At 42.3% G+C, this 19,299-nt stretch overlaps 1 protein-coding gene and 1 long non-coding RNA gene across 34 annotated transcripts in view; both read right to left on the bottom strand.

Moving 5' to 3' along the window:
• The window catches only part of NRXN3 (neurexin 3), a 1,187,696-nt gene that overhangs the window by 304,266 nt on the left and 864,131 nt on the right, over positions 1 to 19,299 (bottom strand). The window lies entirely within an intron of this gene.
• Positions 18,500 to 19,299, bottom strand: part of LOC310681517 — a 52,665-nt gene continuing 51,865 nt past the window's right edge. The window contains exon 2 of the long non-coding RNA XR_014513370.1: positions 18,500 to 19,141. This is a non-coding gene — a long non-coding RNA (uncharacterized lncRNA). The remainder of the gene's footprint in view (positions 19,142 to 19,299) is intronic.

Genomic DNA, 19,299 nt, shown 5'->3' with positions numbered 1-19,299 from the left:
GCATTTCACAAATCAGAATCCTTGTAAACAATATATATCCACCCTACATTGTAACTCATAAGCCCTATAAATTTGACTACACCTTGATAAAGTACAGGAAACTTTTTGAATTATGAGTTGAGGAAAGAATAAAACTACCAGCCGCTCCACAATACACAAAGAGTTTATCCCTATAATACCTTGGAACAATATTGCTTACTTTAATCACTGCATTTAATAAGCTTCTCCTCCGTTTATATATGTGAAATTAAGTGAGTTATAGGTACAGGCCAGTTACTTGTTCATGATGGGGAAGATCAGATTTTTGATCCTGATGTGGAGCAAGCAGTCTCCAAGGTCCAAGTCCAGTTATTGGCAGCAGAGCCACCGAGCCACCTTTTCCCTCAAGACACAAACAGGCTTAGACTCAATGGTCCTATATAACCTTTAAACTGTACTTCTCAAAACTTAAAAGGATGCTCAGCTCCTAAAGATTTTCATAGCAGTGCAGACTGATGCTATATGCATGTGCTGTATAGTACACATACTTTAGGGCAGACCTAAATTAGAATGTATCAGAAAGGGAATCACAATGTGCGTCTTATGTGCAGAGAATAAGACACAAAACATACTCATTTCACGTGTTTTCAATTTGTGGCCTATTCTATAGCTTATTCACAGTGCAGTTAATGCATGTTTGCTTGGATGTAAGTACTGCTGTGTTTAACTTGCTTTAATCCCTAGTAATGCATTCAGAACTGTACCCTTAGTCTTCAATCCTGTCCTTAGTTGCATGGGGGTAATTACCAGGAGTGCCCTTGACCCTGCGACCATGGTTTCCCGGAGCTGTGGGTGCAATGCAGTGTGCATGGTCCTGGCACCAAAATTTGTGGGTGCCCAGCCCAGGGAGTTGGCACCTATGGTAGTTACCATTGAAAATGGTGGGATTTCTTTTTAAATAAGCATGCATATGATTGCATCTTTAGAATTCAGTTAATCCAGACTGAGTTGCAGGAAACTGCCGCTAGTCATTTTTGCTAGCACCAGAACAATTGCTTGTACCAGTCATGTGTCATAATGGACAAAGTGAGTTTGCATTTGAATGTCTGGTGTATGAGGAGCAGACTGTAATGGCAGAAGCAAGCACAAACCACCAACTTCTAAGAGACTCCAATTAAATATATTCAGAGACAAAATATATAAGGAACCCAGTCCATAAACTCTGACAATGAAAACATCTAATACTTCTGCCATTTAAATTAACACCAATGAATCTCTGAGTGCGGTCATGAACTCCTTTGTGACAAGCAAACCTCCTATTTGTTCTGTTAATCCAGCAGTCTGAGAATATGAATCAAATGATAAAACAATTTCCACCTGAAATAACACACAGGACACACACAGTTTGCTACCTTCCCCCCAATTCATCACCATCCCTTTGTTCTCTTGTGTGTAATCTCTAGTAAATATAGATGATAGCCTTTTATTTATTTTTAGCCCTGTTCTGTACAAAGACTGGGAACTTATTAAGCAATTGCTTAATAAAGGGAGAAATTGACCTCCACAAAAGCCTGTTCTTTTGGAAAGTAAAGAGACCCAGAAATGCCCAAACAGCATTACTATCTGCTAGCCTATTCTTCCCCAGAATTTTAATTTTCCTATTTCATGGATACGCACCGTTCCATTACAGGCCTTCTGCTGAGTACAGTAGTTCTGACGGGGCGCTTTTCGGGATGCTCAGAATTCTACTGCTCAGATCCTATTATGTTTATTAATCATTGTAACCATGTAAATTCCCCCCCCCCCATGCTAGCAGGAACCTATCAGTTCGACTGAAGGCAAATTTGCTAGCAGGGCATATTTTGGTCTTCTTACTCGGCAGGATTTGCAAGTTACCAAGCCGCTGAAATCGTCTAGCATATTCTTAGTAACCAGCGTGGCAGTCAGGTTGGAATCCGTAATACATCACAAACAATTAAAGTGCATTTAGCTTGCTACAGCAGGACCCAGTTCAACACGCAAAGAAGACCTTGGCAAGAACTGCACTGAAGTGCCAATTAAACAAGGGAGACTTGAGCACTTTCACCTGGGTGTTTAATGCTTTTGCAAAATTGCATTGAAATAAGACGGAAGGTCTGACAGACGCACAAGGGCGAGGAAATGCAAAATAAAAGCCAGGCACTTATCTCACTATACCCAGGCTCTCTGGTTCAAGCAATCTTGTATCAGTAGGAAGGTGTTAACAAGGGAAAACTGAGAAAGTATAACCTGAATATCAGGAAAGATAAGTACCCAAGGACAAGCTCTCCTAGGTAGTGGAGAGAGGTGCGAGTATCTCAACACTTATTTGAGTTGTATATAATGAATTACTTGGGGGCGGGGGCGAATAGAAAATGTGCAGCATACAAATAATGGTATATCATATCATTGGGATGAAATGGATATGGGTCCAGACGTGTGAGTCTGGAATGATTTACCAAGCTTAAAGAGCTTGATTGATGTATTCATTTCAGAATATATAGGTATGCTTGCACTGGTTTATCTCTGAAGCTCTCATGTGTCCACTTAGTGATGCAGAAGCTCAGCTCTGAATCAAAGCCATCTAGAGACTGTGTCCCATATTAGCTGTCATGAATCTTGTAGCTAGCAAAATGAGGCAAAGGGTGCTCTTCTTGTTGTCTCGCCACTGGGATCGGTTTGTTGGATGGTGGCACAGGCTTCTCTATTGTGGCACCCCAATGTGCAGATTCCCCTTTCCCTGGAACAAGGTTGGTTCTTGGTGGACTGCTTGTGGTTTGTTTAGGGTGGAAAAACCATGAGCTCAGGTTCACAAGTAATGCTAAGTCAAATCATGGTCAGGGTCTGGGTCTGGGTAGCACAGCATCAGGGTTGGAAGCAGTTGCAATTTTCTCTGCAGGCACCAGCCCCCTTACTCATTCATGACCAGCCATAGTTTGGCCCAACATTATGTGCAAACGAGGCCACTGCATTCCTTCTCCTTCCCACTTCTCTGGTGCCATTTAATTCTCCTACACGGCATGATCCCAACCAATCAAGGGCCACTTAGCAGCGAGCACAACTGTGCCTGGGCTTCCCAGGGCAAGCCCTTTAGTTTTCCTCTCATTTACTCTTCTTATATGTGCATAATATATTGGGCAAGAGATACTTGTAGGAGCTGGGGAGAGACATCAAAAGGGCTGCAGGAGTATGTGGTGTTGCCATCAAATGTGCTGGTTCATTTGATCTCTATTCTAATGGGGGACCCTTTCAAGGAGGAAACAAGGAAGTGTCTTGTTCCATCCATCATAAAGGAGTAGTCTCTTTATATCCTTTTTTTTCTTAGAAGGAGCTTTACCTTGCCTCAGAACAAATCAAAACGGAATGGAGAGTCCTGTGAAAATGCAAAGCTTCCAGGGCAAAAGTATAATCCTTGGAAAGCAGTGCTTCCCCACTTAAAAGAGTTCTCATGAACCAGCTGCTTTTCTCGTCAAGATTCTGCTCTTGGATGGACAAACCCTCAGAGACCCAATATGAGCACAGCAATCTCATCATCTCTTCCTTAAAAGACATACATTGTTTGACATTAATTAAACAGATATCTCTTCGACATTCACAGGAGCTTGGGCTTCCTCTTCGCTAAAAGAATGAAGAGGAAGGAGAAAAAGAGACAGACGAAACGCAAAACAGAAGCAGCAACTCAGAGCATGGCTGCTTGCTTTGTTTGTCTTTAAAAAAAATGACAGCAAATTAATACAAGTCACTTTCCTCACAGGATGTAGGCTCTCACCTTTCCTAATGAGACGCCTGCACCCTGTCCCCCACTGCCAACCCAAAGACACATAAAAGCATAGCAATAATCAACAGCTATTCCAGATCTTAAGCAAAGATGACCACACTTGCTGGTCTCCCAGGATTGTTGGATTTCTGTATTTCAATGACGTTGGGTGGCCCTCAAGGTCCCTTCCCACTCTAGGATTCTATGACTCTATTATGACAGCCCCCATCATCCCTGACCTTTGGCCATGCTGGCTGGGGACAATAGGAATAATTGTATAGCAATACTCTTGGTGGGCACATTGGTCCCATAGTACAAGACGCACAGAGAAAATTGAGGTAATACAAAGTACAGGTTGTGAGCTTTTGTGTTACACTGAACTCAGTCTGGATGCTCAATACTCTCTTGTCTGTTTGGCCTGAGGAACATTTTGTGTATTCTGAACTCTAACACCCTGTATTTCTAACTATAGTTTATACAAATAACACTGGCTTGTGTTTCATTAATCTTGCTTCTTGGTGTGACTTCATGCCTTCTTCCCCATCTGCTTCTCCCACTAATCAATGTGGCAGGATGAGAGAGCTTTAATTATTCCAGGTCAAATTATACAGCGGTTTCAGTTATATTATACAAAAATGAGTGAAAATGTGCAAAAAGTTGCCTCTGTTGCCTCTTTGTCAATGCTAGAATAGTTGATCCTCAAATCCCCTCCTGCTTCTGCCATTCTGCAAGTTCACTGAAGGAATGGGTGTGAAGGGACTTCTCCTGGCTTATGACTTTGTTTTCCATGATAAACTTATTATTTAACTTAAAGGGGAGTTGTGTTTTGCATTCACTTTGCATCCAGGAAAGGAGATAGAAAAAACTACTGTAACAAATTGGCTTGATTTCCCACCTGGATAGGGCAGTCTGGGCAATGGGGGGGGGGGGAGTGTCATTCATGATTAATAAATTATGGAACTACTCTGAATTGAAATATGGAGGTGTACTTTTCACTGAGCTTCACATCTATTCCTGCAGTGTGCAAAGTTCACATTACAACTGAAGATAAAAGAGCACAGATTTTATATTCCCTAGAGATCCCATCTGCACATTAAAAAGAAGGATAAATGAAGCAAAAAGCATACATTTTATGTGAATGAGATGCATATCCATACACTTCATTCCTTAGGTGCAACTAACATTAAATACCTTTTTTACAATTAATACAGGGAAGTGTTGCTGGGGTTAAACCATCTGAATCCCCAAAGGAAAAGCCAGATGGGTGAAAATTATCCACACAAATTTGATCTGTATCTGATGCAAGCGAAAACACTGCTAAAAACTGTGTCCTGCTGCCAACTGCAAACATGATTTCATTTTTCTTGGCAATGGCTTGATAAGGAAGCCCATGGAGAGAATGTCCTTGGAGAAGTCCAGGTGGCAGAATGCCAAAGGAGAAAAACTGGCATTGCCTATCAGTAGCATAATTGCATTCTCAGTCCTCTGGGGGGGGGGGGGGATGATTAGGAGGTACCTAGTGAACTGGCTAACCAGTTAGTAAGTCCATTTTAGGTATCTAAAATAAAACCTGGCAATCAAGAACTTCCCTTTGTATAGGCCTAATGATCATGTCTTCATTCCACCCACTTAACACGGATGTTCCTGCTGTGCACCACTGACTTCCATCATATTCATTATGAAGAATCTTAAGCTCCTTGACCCTGGGTCCCTTCATGAACATCTCTGTGTTGAAATGTAGCCCCCTGGCCAGTTCCATTTCCTGAGTTAGGGTATCATTCTGTGGCTCTCCAATTCATTGCACCTGATGGAATATGGAATCTTTTCTGCTGCACAGCCATACTCTACATCCTGCTTGTTTCTGAGCTCTGAGTAATTTTTGAATCCATGGTTTTCATAATATGAGACCAACTTGCTCCCTGCACAAAGATAACCCTAAGAGAAGGCACTTGTACAGAAAGTGTTAAACACTCTGATTGCCCTTCCACAAAAGAATCTGTACAGTGGTACCTCGGGTTACATACGCTTCAGGTTACATACGCTTCAGGTTACAGACTCCGCTAACCCAGAAATAGTGCTTCAGGTTAAGAACTTTGCTTCAGGATGAGAACAGAAATCGTGCTCTGGCGGCGCGGTGGTAGCAGAAGGCCCTATTAGCTAAAGTGGTGTTTCAGGTTAAGAACAGTTTCAGGTTAAGAACGGACCTCCGGAACGAATTAAGTACTTAACCTGAGGTACCACTATATATGTATGCTGATTGGGCCATACACCAGCAAAACAGTGTTGATAAATGCCACAGGGAGCCAATAGGATATTGCTTTATTTTATAGGCTTCTCCTTTTTGTTCTAATCTTACTGGGAACTGAAATACAAAAAGGGATGAACACAATTCTTGGGTTCAACAGCATCCCTTCTGCTATTGGATGTTGACAAAAGGCTGAAGGGTCTGGGAGAATCAGCAAAAATACTTCCCTCCCCATTCTGTTGACAGAAGCCTCCATGGTATTAAAGAGCCTTCTACCAGCACACCACTAGATAGATAACCCCCCCTTCATTCTTCTTATAATCTGCTTGTTTCCATTCTGGGATGAAAATGAACCTCTGCAAACTCAACACACACACACACACACACACACACACACACACACTAGTTGGAAGATTCCTTTTAGGGAAGCTTTTAATGTTTAATAGGTTATTGTATTTTAGTGTTTTGTTGGAAGCCACCCAGAGTGGCTGGGGAAACCCAGCCAGAATGGTGGGGTATAAATAATAAATTATTGTTATTATTATTATTATTATTATTATTATTATTAAATGGGGTAGCAAATAAGTGGCATTTAGAGACCAAGTCATAAATCCTGGGCATTAAATGCAATGGCTCTGTCTACAGTATGCAAACAGTATGATTCTAAGGTGAATTTCATAGACTGGGATTTTTAAATTGAGCTAATCCAACTGCCCTGGGCTCCTTTGGAAGGAAGGGTGGGATATAAATTAACAAAATGATAATTAATAATACTTACAACATTTCTTAAGTAAAGTAGTACCTCTGGTTACGAACTTAATTCATTTCGGAGGTCCGTTCTTAAGCTGAAACCGTTCTTAACCTGAGGTACCACTTTGGCTAATGGGGCTTCCCGCTGCCGCCACACTGCTGGCAAGCAATTTCTGTTCTCATCCTGTGGTAAAGTTCTTAACCCGACGTACTACTTCTGGGTTAGCGGAGTCTGTAACCTGAAGTGTTTGTAACCCGAGGTGTTTGTAAGCCAAGGTACCACTGTAAAGACATGATAAAATGGTAAATTTGACTACCTGCTCTCAGGAAACCCAAAGATGACCTTCAAATTGCCCCGCTTTGTTTCCAAGAGAATGACTTGGGTTGTGGGTGTTAATGACACAAGGAAGACATTCAGCCAAGCACCTAAGGCATGATTTGGGTTAAAGCTTCCTGGTTCAACCTTACTAGTTTCACTCCTTTTTTGAAACACTTTTGGACACATGCAATTTAATCCAAAAACGATAACCTTGCTCCTTGGTTTTAAACTCTCTCAATAAACTCAAAACAGCGGGTTGTTGAATTAACCCTGCACCTTGAAATAACTCCTGAATGCACTCAAACATTGGAACAGACTACAGACAATGCCATTGTTTCTGCTTGTTTAATGATGTGATACTTGTCAATCTGCTAAGAAAAGAAACCAGAATGTACTTGGCTTTATCCAGCCATTTAGTCCATCTTTCCTTATCTCTGTGCCTCAGCTGTCCTCTCTTAATGTGTCACATAGGTAGCAGACTATATTGACAGCTGCTGAGATCCTCAGCAGCGCTGACCTGTTATGCAAAGGCCTGGCAGGGGTGTTTGGAGCTATAGCTGTGGGGTCAGTAATTCACTAGGATTCTCTTCTCCCATGCTTCTGTCGTTCCAGGATGCTGTGACTTTGTCTGGCATTGAACAGATAGAGAAAGCAAGAATGGAGCTTTGTTCTCTCCTTTCTCGAACTCTCCCCATCTCTCTCCACACACAAACGAACACACACACACTTTCTTAGGGCATGCTGAAAACAGGATCACAACTCACCAAACGGAAGCGCCAAGGCAAGCGTTTCAATCAGAAACCTGCACTTAAGAGACCGAAGCCCGCTACCTAACAATCAGGAAGAATCACGGGAAGTAACAAATTGAACGGAAGTGACAGACAAATGCCAACAAAAAGAGGACATAAGTCAGCTTCAATGTGACCTCTTCCACAAGGTGGAATAAAGAGGGGATAGCCACCTTAAACATCTTCCGAGTGCCGCCTTTTGTCAACTCCTCAATCTGCACAGGGATCAGTGAATGTGTTAAGAGTAAAGGTAACAGCCCAGAAAGGCAAAATAAAACTCCAAGCTACAAATAATTAAATCACATAACAAAACTCTTTCTGGAGCTGAACCTGAATTCTACAAATTTCAAAAGTAACAAGGACTGAAGAGGAGTGACTGAATCTGTGCCTCTAGCATATCATAGAATTCACTTTATTTGATATGCAAGAAATCACTAAAAATATTATTTTAGTATCCATATAGGTTGATGCTACGGATGTGTACAACCAGTGGTGCTTGGTTGGGACTAACAGGGTGAAAGGCAGGAAGGCCACCCATAGGCAGGTCTGGGCCAATGACAGGCAGAGACAACTAATTCTAGTCTATGCTTTCCTTTGTAGAAGTGGAATGGTGACATGCAGGAAAAATTCTTGTGAGGAAGTCTTTGGCCCAGTCAGCAGATGAAAAGTGATCTCTCGATATTTTTCCATGATATTGTAATCTTAACAACCTTCTTTCATTCCTGACGGAGGGAGGGGCAACTCATCCACAAGAGGCAGCTCTGAGGGAGTGGCTTACGTGCAATTTGCTCAAAGGCTGAAGGAAGAGACAAGTGTAATGGCTGTTTAATCATCCTCACTATGAAGTGCCAATTCTTTAGTCTCTTATGACATTCATGAATGATGCAGAAGGCTGGCATGAGGAATGCAAAGCAATTCCAAGCGGCAGATACTTTCGGAAAATTTATATCCCCGTCCCTGCAGGACAAAAGGGCTCCTGAGCTGAATTATCATTCGTTCCACAGAAGAATTTACAGTCTTGCCAGCTACTCCTTTTACCCTACTCAATAAAGCGCTTATTTTGATATACTGACTGTGGTTGCTCGAGAACAACCATGTCCCAGGAAAGTCAGCAACCGAAAGAAAGTGCCGAGCACTTAAGTTTGACTACACAGCCTAAAGACTTTATTCACTTCAGTCAGTTTCTTCTATGCACTAGTGGAAAATATACTTTGTTTGCAAAAGGTCCTAGGTTCAGTCCTCAGCATCTGTAGATAGAACTTGGAAAAGGTCTGGCCTGAAACCCTGGAGCACCACTCCCAGTCATTGTAGGGGATGCTGATTTAGAACGACATTTAAACTTGGCAACAATCCTAGCTCTAGCCAGGCATTTACCTGTATGAATGTGGGCTAAAATTAAGGCAGGGGAACACACACAAGCCATGCTCCCATCATTCCTGCATGGCACATGATCTGGAATCATGTGTTATCTGGGTTCCCAATTACACTGAGGATTCTCAGTGCATTCACCTGAACGTGCTTCAAATCCCTCTTCCACCCTCCTGTCTCAGTGCATGAAGCGAGGGATGAGGGAGGAAATGAAGTATGTAATAAAAGAAATTGTTATGGATTTTTAAAATAAAAATAAATAAACTATTAAATTAAAAAACTTGATAAGTGATCAAAATATAAATAATCTAGATAATAATGTCACACTTTGCTAATTCATAGAAATAATATATTACATGGATATTAATATTACATGCCAGTAAACTAATGCATTGAAATTATTGTTGTTTGTGCACCTGCTCCCACACATCAATAATCTTGATATCCTGAGGTTGGTTCCACCCAGTGCTATCTTTCTAGATAAAGAGGTGCTAGAACTCACCATGAACACCTCCCTTGTTCTCTTATAATGGCAATGGCACCCACCTGAGAGGTGCCGGAACTGAGTTCCAGCTGAAAAAATCCCTAATTCCACCCATTCACTCCACCCACTCCACTCCATCCTTTTTCAGCCTGTAGCATGTGTTCAATATTATGCAATAATTCACAAGATAATTCAACCTAGTGACAGGGTAACATAAAAATATGATAGGTGCTTTCACTGCCACTAAAATTAAGCTTGTCGTTTTATTCTCTGACATGACTATAGTCGTATTAAGAGTTTCTGAAATGAGTCCACCACTGAGTTAAAATATAACTGCATTTTAACAGTGTGCAGAAACAATGGACTACCCTCTGGTACAATAAGTCCAATCAAGTTCCTTAAGGTGAGATGAAATAAACAGAAGCCAGTTAGTAAAGTAGATAATGAATAATTACTTTCTTTCCTTGGGTTGTTTCCCCCAGTTTGAATGTCATGCCAAACCTTACTTTAGCATGACTAGAACCAGCCAGAGTGAGCCTAAGATTCACACGCCTATCCTGCTTCTCCATAGTCACAAATAATTCAGAAGCCTTTTGCTTTCATTTTAGATTAACCATGGTTGTATTGTCCAAGCCATACTAAGTGTGCTTAACATTAACTATGGTTAATTTGAAGCAAGTTAATTCCAAACCTTCCAAGCTAATTCCAAACATTGGTGACAGCAGTCACAAAATTAAAAGACGCCTGCTTCTTGGGAGAAAAGCAATGACAAACCTAGACAGCATCTTAAAAAGCAGAGACATCATCTTGCCAACAAAGGTCCGTATAGTTAAAGCCATGATTTTTCCAGTAGTGATGTATGGAAGTGAGAGCTGAACCATAAAGAAGGCTGATTGCTGAAGAATTGATGCTTTTGAATTATGGTGCTGGAGGAGACTCTTGAGAGTCCCATGGACTGCAAGAAGATCAAACCTATCCATTCTTAAGCAAATTAGCCCTGAGTGCTCACTGGAAGGAGCGATCGTGAAGCTGAGGCTCCAATACTTTGGCCACCTCGTGAGAAGAGAAGACTCCCTGGAAAAGACCCTGATGTTGGGAAAGATGGAGGGCACAAGGAGAAGGGGACGACAGAGGACGAGATGGTTGGACTGTGTTCTCGAAGCTACCAGCATGAGTTTGACCAAACTGTGGGAGGCAGTGGAAGACAGGAGTGCCTGACGTGCTCTGGTCCATGGGGTCACGAAGAGTCGGACACAACTAAATGACAAAATTCCAAACCATGAGTTATGAAGCTGACTTGTGTAAACAAACCATAGCTAACAACAATGACAGCTTATATGTTTATCATCCATTCACTGTTCATTCAGCTTCAAAAAAAATAAGCTTGTGCCAGTCATTTCTTACATGTAGGGGTAAAGCCATAGCATTCATGAGGAGAAGTTCAGCTCAGAGAGTTCATACCATCAACTGAAGTGATGAACAACTGAAGATGCTCGTGGAATTCAATCATAGTGAATTTCTGTGTGAAATAACCCAATCCACACCTCTCTGACTAATGCACAGTTTGGAACGTTGAAATCTACTAAATTCTGCACTTCGCTGTATGTAACAACACAGTTCTCAGAGTAGTTTAAATGTAAAAAGGTAAAGGTACCCCTGCCCGTATGGGCCAGTCTTGCCAGACTCTAGGGTTCTGCGCTCATCTCACTCTATAGGCCGGGAGCCAGCGCTGTCCACAGAAACTTCCGGGTCACGTGGCCAGCGTGACAAGCTGCATCTGGCGAGCCAGCGCAGCACACGAAATGCCGTTTACCTTCCTGCTGGTAAGCGGTCCCTATTTATCTACTTGCACCCGGGGGTGCTTTTGAACTGCTAGGTTGGCAGGCGCTGGGACCGAACGACGGGAGCGCACCTCGCTGCGGGGATTCGAACCGCCGACCATGCGATCGGCAAGTCCTAGGCTCTGAGGTTTTACCCACAGCTCCACCCGCGTCCCTTCAGTTGAAATTTGTTGGATGTCAAACTCAGCCAAGAGCATAAGGTCAAACAGATTCCTCACTGGCCTTGCAGACAACTTCATTGTCCAGAAAGTGGGAGAAGCAACAAGAGGAACAGCCATTTTAGATCTGGTCCTAACCAATGTCGATGACCTGGTTAATGGGGTAGAAGTGGAAGGATCATTAGGCGCAAGTGATCATGCTCTTCTGAAGTTTACTATACAACGGAAAGGAGCAGCCAAGCATACTAGGACTCAATTTCTTGACTTTAAGAAAGCCGACTTCATAAAACTTAGGGAAGTGCTGGGTGAGATCCCATGGACAGTAATACTAAAAGGAAAGGGAGTTCATGATGGCTGGGAGTTTGTTAAGAGGGAGATAGTAAAAGCACAACTTCAGGCAATACCAATGAGACGGAAACATGGAAGGTGCCTAAAGAAGCCAGGGTGGCTATCTAAAGAACTTTTAACTGAGTTAAGATTAAAAAAGGATGTGTACAAAAAATGGAAAAGGGGGGAAACCACCAAAGAGGAATTCAAACAAATAGCCAGCACGTGTAGACACAAAGTCAGAAAAGCTAAAGCACAGAATGAACTCAGGCTTGCTAGAGAGGTTAAAAGCAACAAAAAAGGCTTCTATGGGTATGTTCGTAGCAAAAGGAAGAACAAAGAAACAGTGGGGTCACTCAGAGGAGAAGATGGTGAACTGCAAACAGGGGACACAGAAAGGGCTGAACTCCTCAATGCCTTCTTTGCCTCAGTCTTCTCCGATAAAGAAAACAATGCCCGACCTGAAGAATTTGGAGGAAATGATTCAGCAGAGGAAACACAGCCCAGAATAACTAAGGAGATAGTACAAGAATACTTGGCTAGTTTAGATGTATTCAAGTCTCCAGGGCCAGATGAACTGCATCCAAGAGTATTAAAAGAACTGGCAGATGTGATCTCAGAACCACTGGCAGTCATCTTTGAGAATTCCTGGAGAACAGGCGAAGTCCCGGCAGACTGGAGGAGGGCAAATGTTGTCCCTATTTTCAAAAAGGGGAAAAGAGAGGACCCAAATAATTACCGCCCAGTCAGTCTGACATCAATACCAGGGAAGATTCTGGAGCAGATCATTAAGCAAACAGTCTGTGAGCACCTAGAAAGGAATGCTGTGATCACCAATAGTCAGCATGGATTTCTGAAAAATAAGTCATGTCAGACTAACCTGATCTCATTTTTTGACAGAATTACAAGCCTGGTAGATGAAGGGAACGCAGTGGATGTAGTCTACCTTGATTTCAGCAAGGCATTTGACAAGGTGCCCCATGATATTCTTGTAAAGAAGCTGGTAAAATGCGGTCTTGACTATGCTACCACTCAGTGGATTTGTAACTGGCTGACTGACCGGACCCAAAGGGTGCTCATCAATGGTTCCTCTTCATCCTGGAGAAGAGTGACTAGTGGGGTGCCACAGGGTTCTGTCTTGGGCCCGGTCTTATTCAACATCTTTATCAACGACTTGGATGATGGACTCAAGGGCATCCTGATCAAATTTGCAGATGACACCAAACTGGGAGGGGTGGCTAACACCCCAGAAGACAGGATCACACTTCAAAACGACCTTGACAGATTAGAGAACTGGGCCAAAACAAACAAGATGAATTTTAACAGGGAGAAATGTAAAGTATTGCACTTGGGCAAAAAAAATGTGAGGCACAAATACAAGATGGGTGACACCTGGCTTGAGAGCAGTACATGTGAAAAGGATCTAGGAGTCTTGGTTGACCACAAACTTAACATGAGCCAACAGTGTGACGCGGCAGCTAAAAAAGCCAATGCAATTCTGGGCTGCATCAATAGGAGTATAGCATCTAGATCAAGGGAAGTTATAGTGCCACTGTATTCTGCTCTGGTCAGACCTCACCTGGAGTACTGTGTCCAGTTCTGGGCACCACAGTTCAAGAAGGACACTGACAAACTAGAACGTGTACAGAGGAGGGCAACCAAAATGGTCAAAGGCCTGGAAACAATGCCTTATGAGGATCGGCTAAGGGAGCTGGGCATGTTTAGCCTGGAGAAGAGGAGGTTAAGGGGTGATATGATAGCCATGTTCAAATATATAAAAGGATGTCACATAGAGGAGGGAGAAAGGTTGTTTTCTGCTGCTCCAGAGAAGCGGACACGGAGCAATGGATCCAAACTACAAGAAAGAAGATTCCACCTAAACATTAGGAAGAACTTCCTGACAGTAAGAGCTGTTCGACAGTGGAATTTGCTGCCAAGGAGTGTGGTGGAGTCTCCTTCTTTGGAGGTCTTTAAGCAGAGGCTTGACAACCATATGTCAGGAGTGCTCTGATGGTGTTTCCTGCTTGGCAGGGGGTTGGACTCGATGACCCTTGTGGTCTCTTCCAACTCTATGATTCTATGATTCTATGAAATGTATCACAACGCAAATTTCAATGAGCATTTTCAGAGAAATACATTTAAATACATATTCTCAAACAAAACATAAAACCCCATAAATTTTAAAACATATTTTGAGAGGGTTTTCAAGATTCAAAGACTGGAGTAAGTGCTGTTACATTCAGGTGCTGCTTTTGGCTTCTCACCAGCACCTGGTTGGCCATTGTCAAAACAGGATGCTGGGCTACATGGGCCTCTGCCATGATCCAGCAAGGGTCTTCTTATGAGTAATGCAGAAATGGAAAATAATTATGAGTTAAAATGTGTGAGAGTAACACAGAAATGGAAACTTGCCTATCACTGTGGCCAATTCTCATCTTCTATTGTTTTGGTTTTCGTATCCTCATTATTTTGTTTCTTGTAGACCTGCTTGGCCAAAATGTGGCCTATAAATGCAGTTAGGCAGATGGATTAATACTTATGAAGAACAAAGAAGTTCCAGAAGACTGAATCCTTCTGAGTCCTATGCTATTTGTCACTGGAAAGAAGACACGCTTGACTCTTCATCCATTATATCAATAACCAAATGTTTAAACAATGAAAAATAAATGGGAAAGACAATGGCGAGTTGGTGCATTATTTTCTAATATGTTTGCAACTGACATCAAGCCATGAACAAGCAACAATAGGGCAAGGAGGCAGCAAAGAACCTGCCCTTTTTAAAACAAATCGGTAGCAAGATAAGTTATTTTTAGAGACTGAATACTATATATCCTACAGAGACAATGGGTTTGGACATAGGCCACTACTCCCAGTTGTGGCCCCCAAAGGTAGGCCTCCCTAATTCAATGACATCTCCAGACAGAACATTCCTGCCTATTCCTTTACCCAAGAAAAAGTCATAGCAGAAGTGATGCAGATCCGCTGGGTGCCAAGGGGGGCAAGCTCCCACACAGAGAGCCAAAACAAATTTCAAATAAGATGGAAAAACTAAACCCTCAGATGCCTTTTCAAGCTGTTTCTCTCTCTCGGTGTGCTGCAAATGCAATATATTGATTCACCTCTTGCTCTCGCAGGCTACTCACATGCTTCAGCAACACGAAAGTATATATATATTTCTCCATCCTTCATCTCTTGCATTGAAGAACCCCTTAACCCCGGGATAAGGGGTAGCCAACATGCTTTCTTCCCTCTCCAGTCTGGATCCCTGTAGCTTGATTAACAACCCCCTTTTCCTACTCCCCATTGATTTTGATCTTAGCTTTCGCTACTAAGACAAGGCAGCTGCATCTTCAGCTGCATACGCCAGAAACCAAATTGTGCTTTGGGCCTGATTATCCAAGTTCTGCTATGATGGTCGCTCAATGGCAGAACACAAGCTTTCCATGCAGCAGGTGCCAAGTTCAATCACCGGCATCTCAAGGGAGGCTCGGATAGATCCCTGTTGTGCTTCTGTCGTGCAGTTGGTAGGGAAGCATGTACTGCCACCCACAGGGTTGTGTTAAGTGTGTTAAGCTTGTAAAAGCAAGAAGGCTGTGGGAAGGAGTGAGGAAGTGTGTGAACTTCCCAGCTTCTGGGGTTGCTGTTACCCAAAAGAATTATTCCCCCTCCTTTACCAGCTCATGTTGCTCAAGGTCTTGTGACGCCATTGCTTAAGCCAACTCTTCATCCTTTGACACACAACTGGGGAAAGGAGAGTGCTGCAAGAAACACCCCGGGCTGAGGTGGTTGAAGATGGCGCGCAAATAGCTCAGCTATTATTAACGGCAAGTAAACACAACTATTTGTGCTGCACAATAAATGAACAAACTGTACAACTGTGCATCAAGCACTCCCTGTGGTCAGATACAGTGGTACCTCGGGTTAAGTACTTAATTCATTCCGGAGGTCCATTCTTAACCTGAAACTGTTCTTAACCTGAAGCACCACTTTAGCTGATGGGGCCTCCTGCTGCCGCCATGCCGCTGGAGCACGATTTCTGTTCTTATCCTGAAGCAAAGTTCTTAACCTGAAGCACTATTTCTGGGTTAGCGGAGTCTGTAACCTGAAGCGTATGTAACCCAAGGTACCACTGTAATTGCTTGGTGCTCTGCCTGCATGCTCTGTGACGTGTGACAGGAAGTGAGAGGAAAACATGGACAAAGAGGCAGTTTTGTGCATGAACAAAACAGGCATTTCAGGCATGGACTGCCCACTGCTGTAGACAGAACACCACAGATGCAAAAACATAAAAATCAGAAAGGTATGGACAGTGCCATACTATTCTGCATTCTGATAAAAGGGGAACATGGAGGAAAAGAAATCAGCAGAAGGCTTCTTTGAGGAAGAACCTTTTCAGGAAAGGTCTTTCCCAATCATTCTACCTGAAATCCTTTAAAATGGAGGTGGCAGACACAAACCCTTCTCCGTGCTAAGCATCTGCATGCATGTACTAAGCTATGGCCCCTTGGGGAGAGAAGGGATGGAAAAGAGTCCCTTCCTGTCTTCTCTCTGCTACAGTTTTATCAAAACAGGTGTCAGTCTGCAGGAAGAAGTTGATGAAGTGGATCCATGCACAGGCCTGGCTCTATTGCAAAAGCAATTCAAGAGATCACTTGGGGCAGCAGGAATTTTAGGGGTGTCAATGAAACTGCATGCATCAGCTCATCATTAATGATTTGCAATTCAATGAACACGAACAAAACACCAAGCTTTTAGACTGTAGGAAGCAATGCTTTGCTCATTTTTTGTCTCATTTCACTCCCAATCTGTAGGTGATTTTCACAGTAGAAGGCCATTACAAATACAATATGTTTACAGATCCTATGGGAGCCCTTTCTGCTTCCTCACAGAGAATGAGATCCTTTCAAAGTCTCATTCTGACAGCTGCACCTTCCCTTTTAAGACTGTTAACTATTGAAAGGGATGTTCAGTGTCAAGCATATATTCTGAGAAAACATTTCTCTTTCAGTGCTGTCCTAAATGCAGGTATTATGATTCACTACTGTTTGACAAAGGTCCAAAAGTTTGTTTGCCTTTTTAAAAATAACTTTCCTATGGGGAAAACTTTGAAATACATAATACACAATTAAAAAGAAGCAATTCAACTCTTCAGGTGCAATCATTTCTTTGGACTCTTTTGCTGATTGTTTGCAGTATTTGACTTTGTGCGGAAACAAAGACTTCCCACTTCCTATTCTATTTGCCTCTTTCTTTTGATATGGCAGTGAAATGATGATGCTGAATTTGTATACGTGCAGAAAATAATATGGCAGTAGACCATGATGCCACCCATTCAAAGGCCCAGAGCTGATCTCTCTTACCCAATAGAGTTATTCCAAATCTGGAATAACTCTATTGGTACCAGAATACAAGTCTGAGTTTGGGTCAGTACAAGATTTTGGAAAATGCACTCTCTGTCCATACTGCAGAATTAGATAGAAAAGGGGCTAAATATATTCTTGAAAGTAAGAAGGCTAGAATGTCAGCCAGGCCTCCTCCCTGCTGTTCTCATTTTTATGAGGAAGCATTCAAACACACAAACCCCACACCACCACCACCTGCAGCCTTTAAGTGATTCAGCCCAGGAAAAGTTTTACTATTTGATTCTGCCAAGTGTATAAGTTAGCCCTCAGTTTGATAGTCATTGTGATAATCCTTCTTGACCAAAGATATGCTGATCACAGCTAAAATGTAAGTATGAAGCAAAGCCATCCAGCAGAGCTTCCCAAGGGAATAAAAGTTCTCTCCTCTGCAAGCCTGTATCTCTACTTAACTGATGTCCCAGCAGTAGTTAAAGGGATGTTTGAGCTATAAAGCTGCTCACTGCACAGGCATCTTTCAAGAGATGCCTTTGTACTCTTTTTAAAATGCACTGCAGTTACCATAATGTAGCATTCTTCCCATGTGGGCAAAGTACGGTAGCTTGAATAGAAGCCTTAAAAAAAAAAAAAAAGTGTACCAGGATAAACCAAATTATGCAACATTATATATATATATATATATATATATATATATATATATATAACATATATGAGCCCTGGAGCTCCATTAAAATATGTCAACTTATTGGTTGTTTACTATTATATTTTTACAGGGGGAAATTTCTGTTCCATAGTATCTTCTGTGAGCACTGTACCATGCCTACTTTTGAGGGTTACCATGCAAGACTTTGTCATGCATTTGTGGACATATATATTGAAGTGTCTCCAGGAATGCCTTATTGATCACTGTGTGGATATATGTGGCAAAGTATACACATGTACATCACGAAGACCGGACAAACAACTGTGTGATCCTTAAGAGGCTTTCTGCATGAAAGTGATCTTTTTTGGTAGCTTAAAAATACAGGCCCAGGCTTTCTTGTTTTGATGCAGTGAACATCTAGCTGTGACACAGGGTCCTTAAAATGCTTTTAAAAAACACACATCAGGATCACTCTAATTTTATTTTTCTGTATGTCTGCAGTCCTATTGCTCGGGAGGTTTTTTTTGCTGAATTTGGTTGTGGCTCCGCCTCCCCCCGGCTGATGTCTTCTTGAGGCATCGCCATGACGACTAAAAGACCGCCCGAGATGATAACGAATGGTCAAAGTTTCCCTTCAGAGTGAACTCCAGCTGTTGCAAACTTCCCCCATTTATCTCCTCACAGTCTCAATTAGAGCGATTGCACTTGGAACTGATTTCCTCCTGCCTCCTACCGAATAGATACGTCCACCTGTCGATTGGCATCCTTGCTTCATTACTTGTTGACAACTTGCAAAGCAACTGTGCTCCGCTAACAAATTGCTTCTAATCATTTCCTTCCCTAACATTATCTCCACAGTCCTTCGGTGTGCAGACATATACTCAGCAGGCTGGGCTGCTTCCAGACGCTAAAGTGTGAATAGAGCAAGGACCTGCAGTTGCGTATTCTCATCCTCAATTCTCCACCATTAACTGACTATGTATTATAAGCTGAGGCTGTTCTTTCTGCATCTCCATGTCCTACAATGATAATATGATGGTACGTCTCCTTGATGGAAAATGCTGGTTCATCTCCTCAAAATGAATTGCATATAAGTTTCCAGGCCTTTAAAAAAACCACACACACACACATATAATGATGTTTGCTTTCTACGGTATACAGTGGTACCTCAGGTTAAGTACTTAATTCTTTACGGAGGTCCGTTCTTAACCTAAAACTGTTCTTAACTTGAAGCACCACTTTAGCTAATGGGGCCTCCTGCT

The sequence above is a fragment of the Podarcis tiliguerta genome (genome assembly GCF_965153285.1).
Source record: "Podarcis tiliguerta genome assembly, chromosome: 1".
In the NCBI taxonomy this organism is placed as follows: domain Eukaryota; kingdom Metazoa; phylum Chordata; class Lepidosauria; order Squamata; family Lacertidae; genus Podarcis; species Podarcis tiliguerta.
Note: the sequence above shows the minus strand (reverse complement) of the source record. Positions and strands in the feature narration are given on the sequence as shown.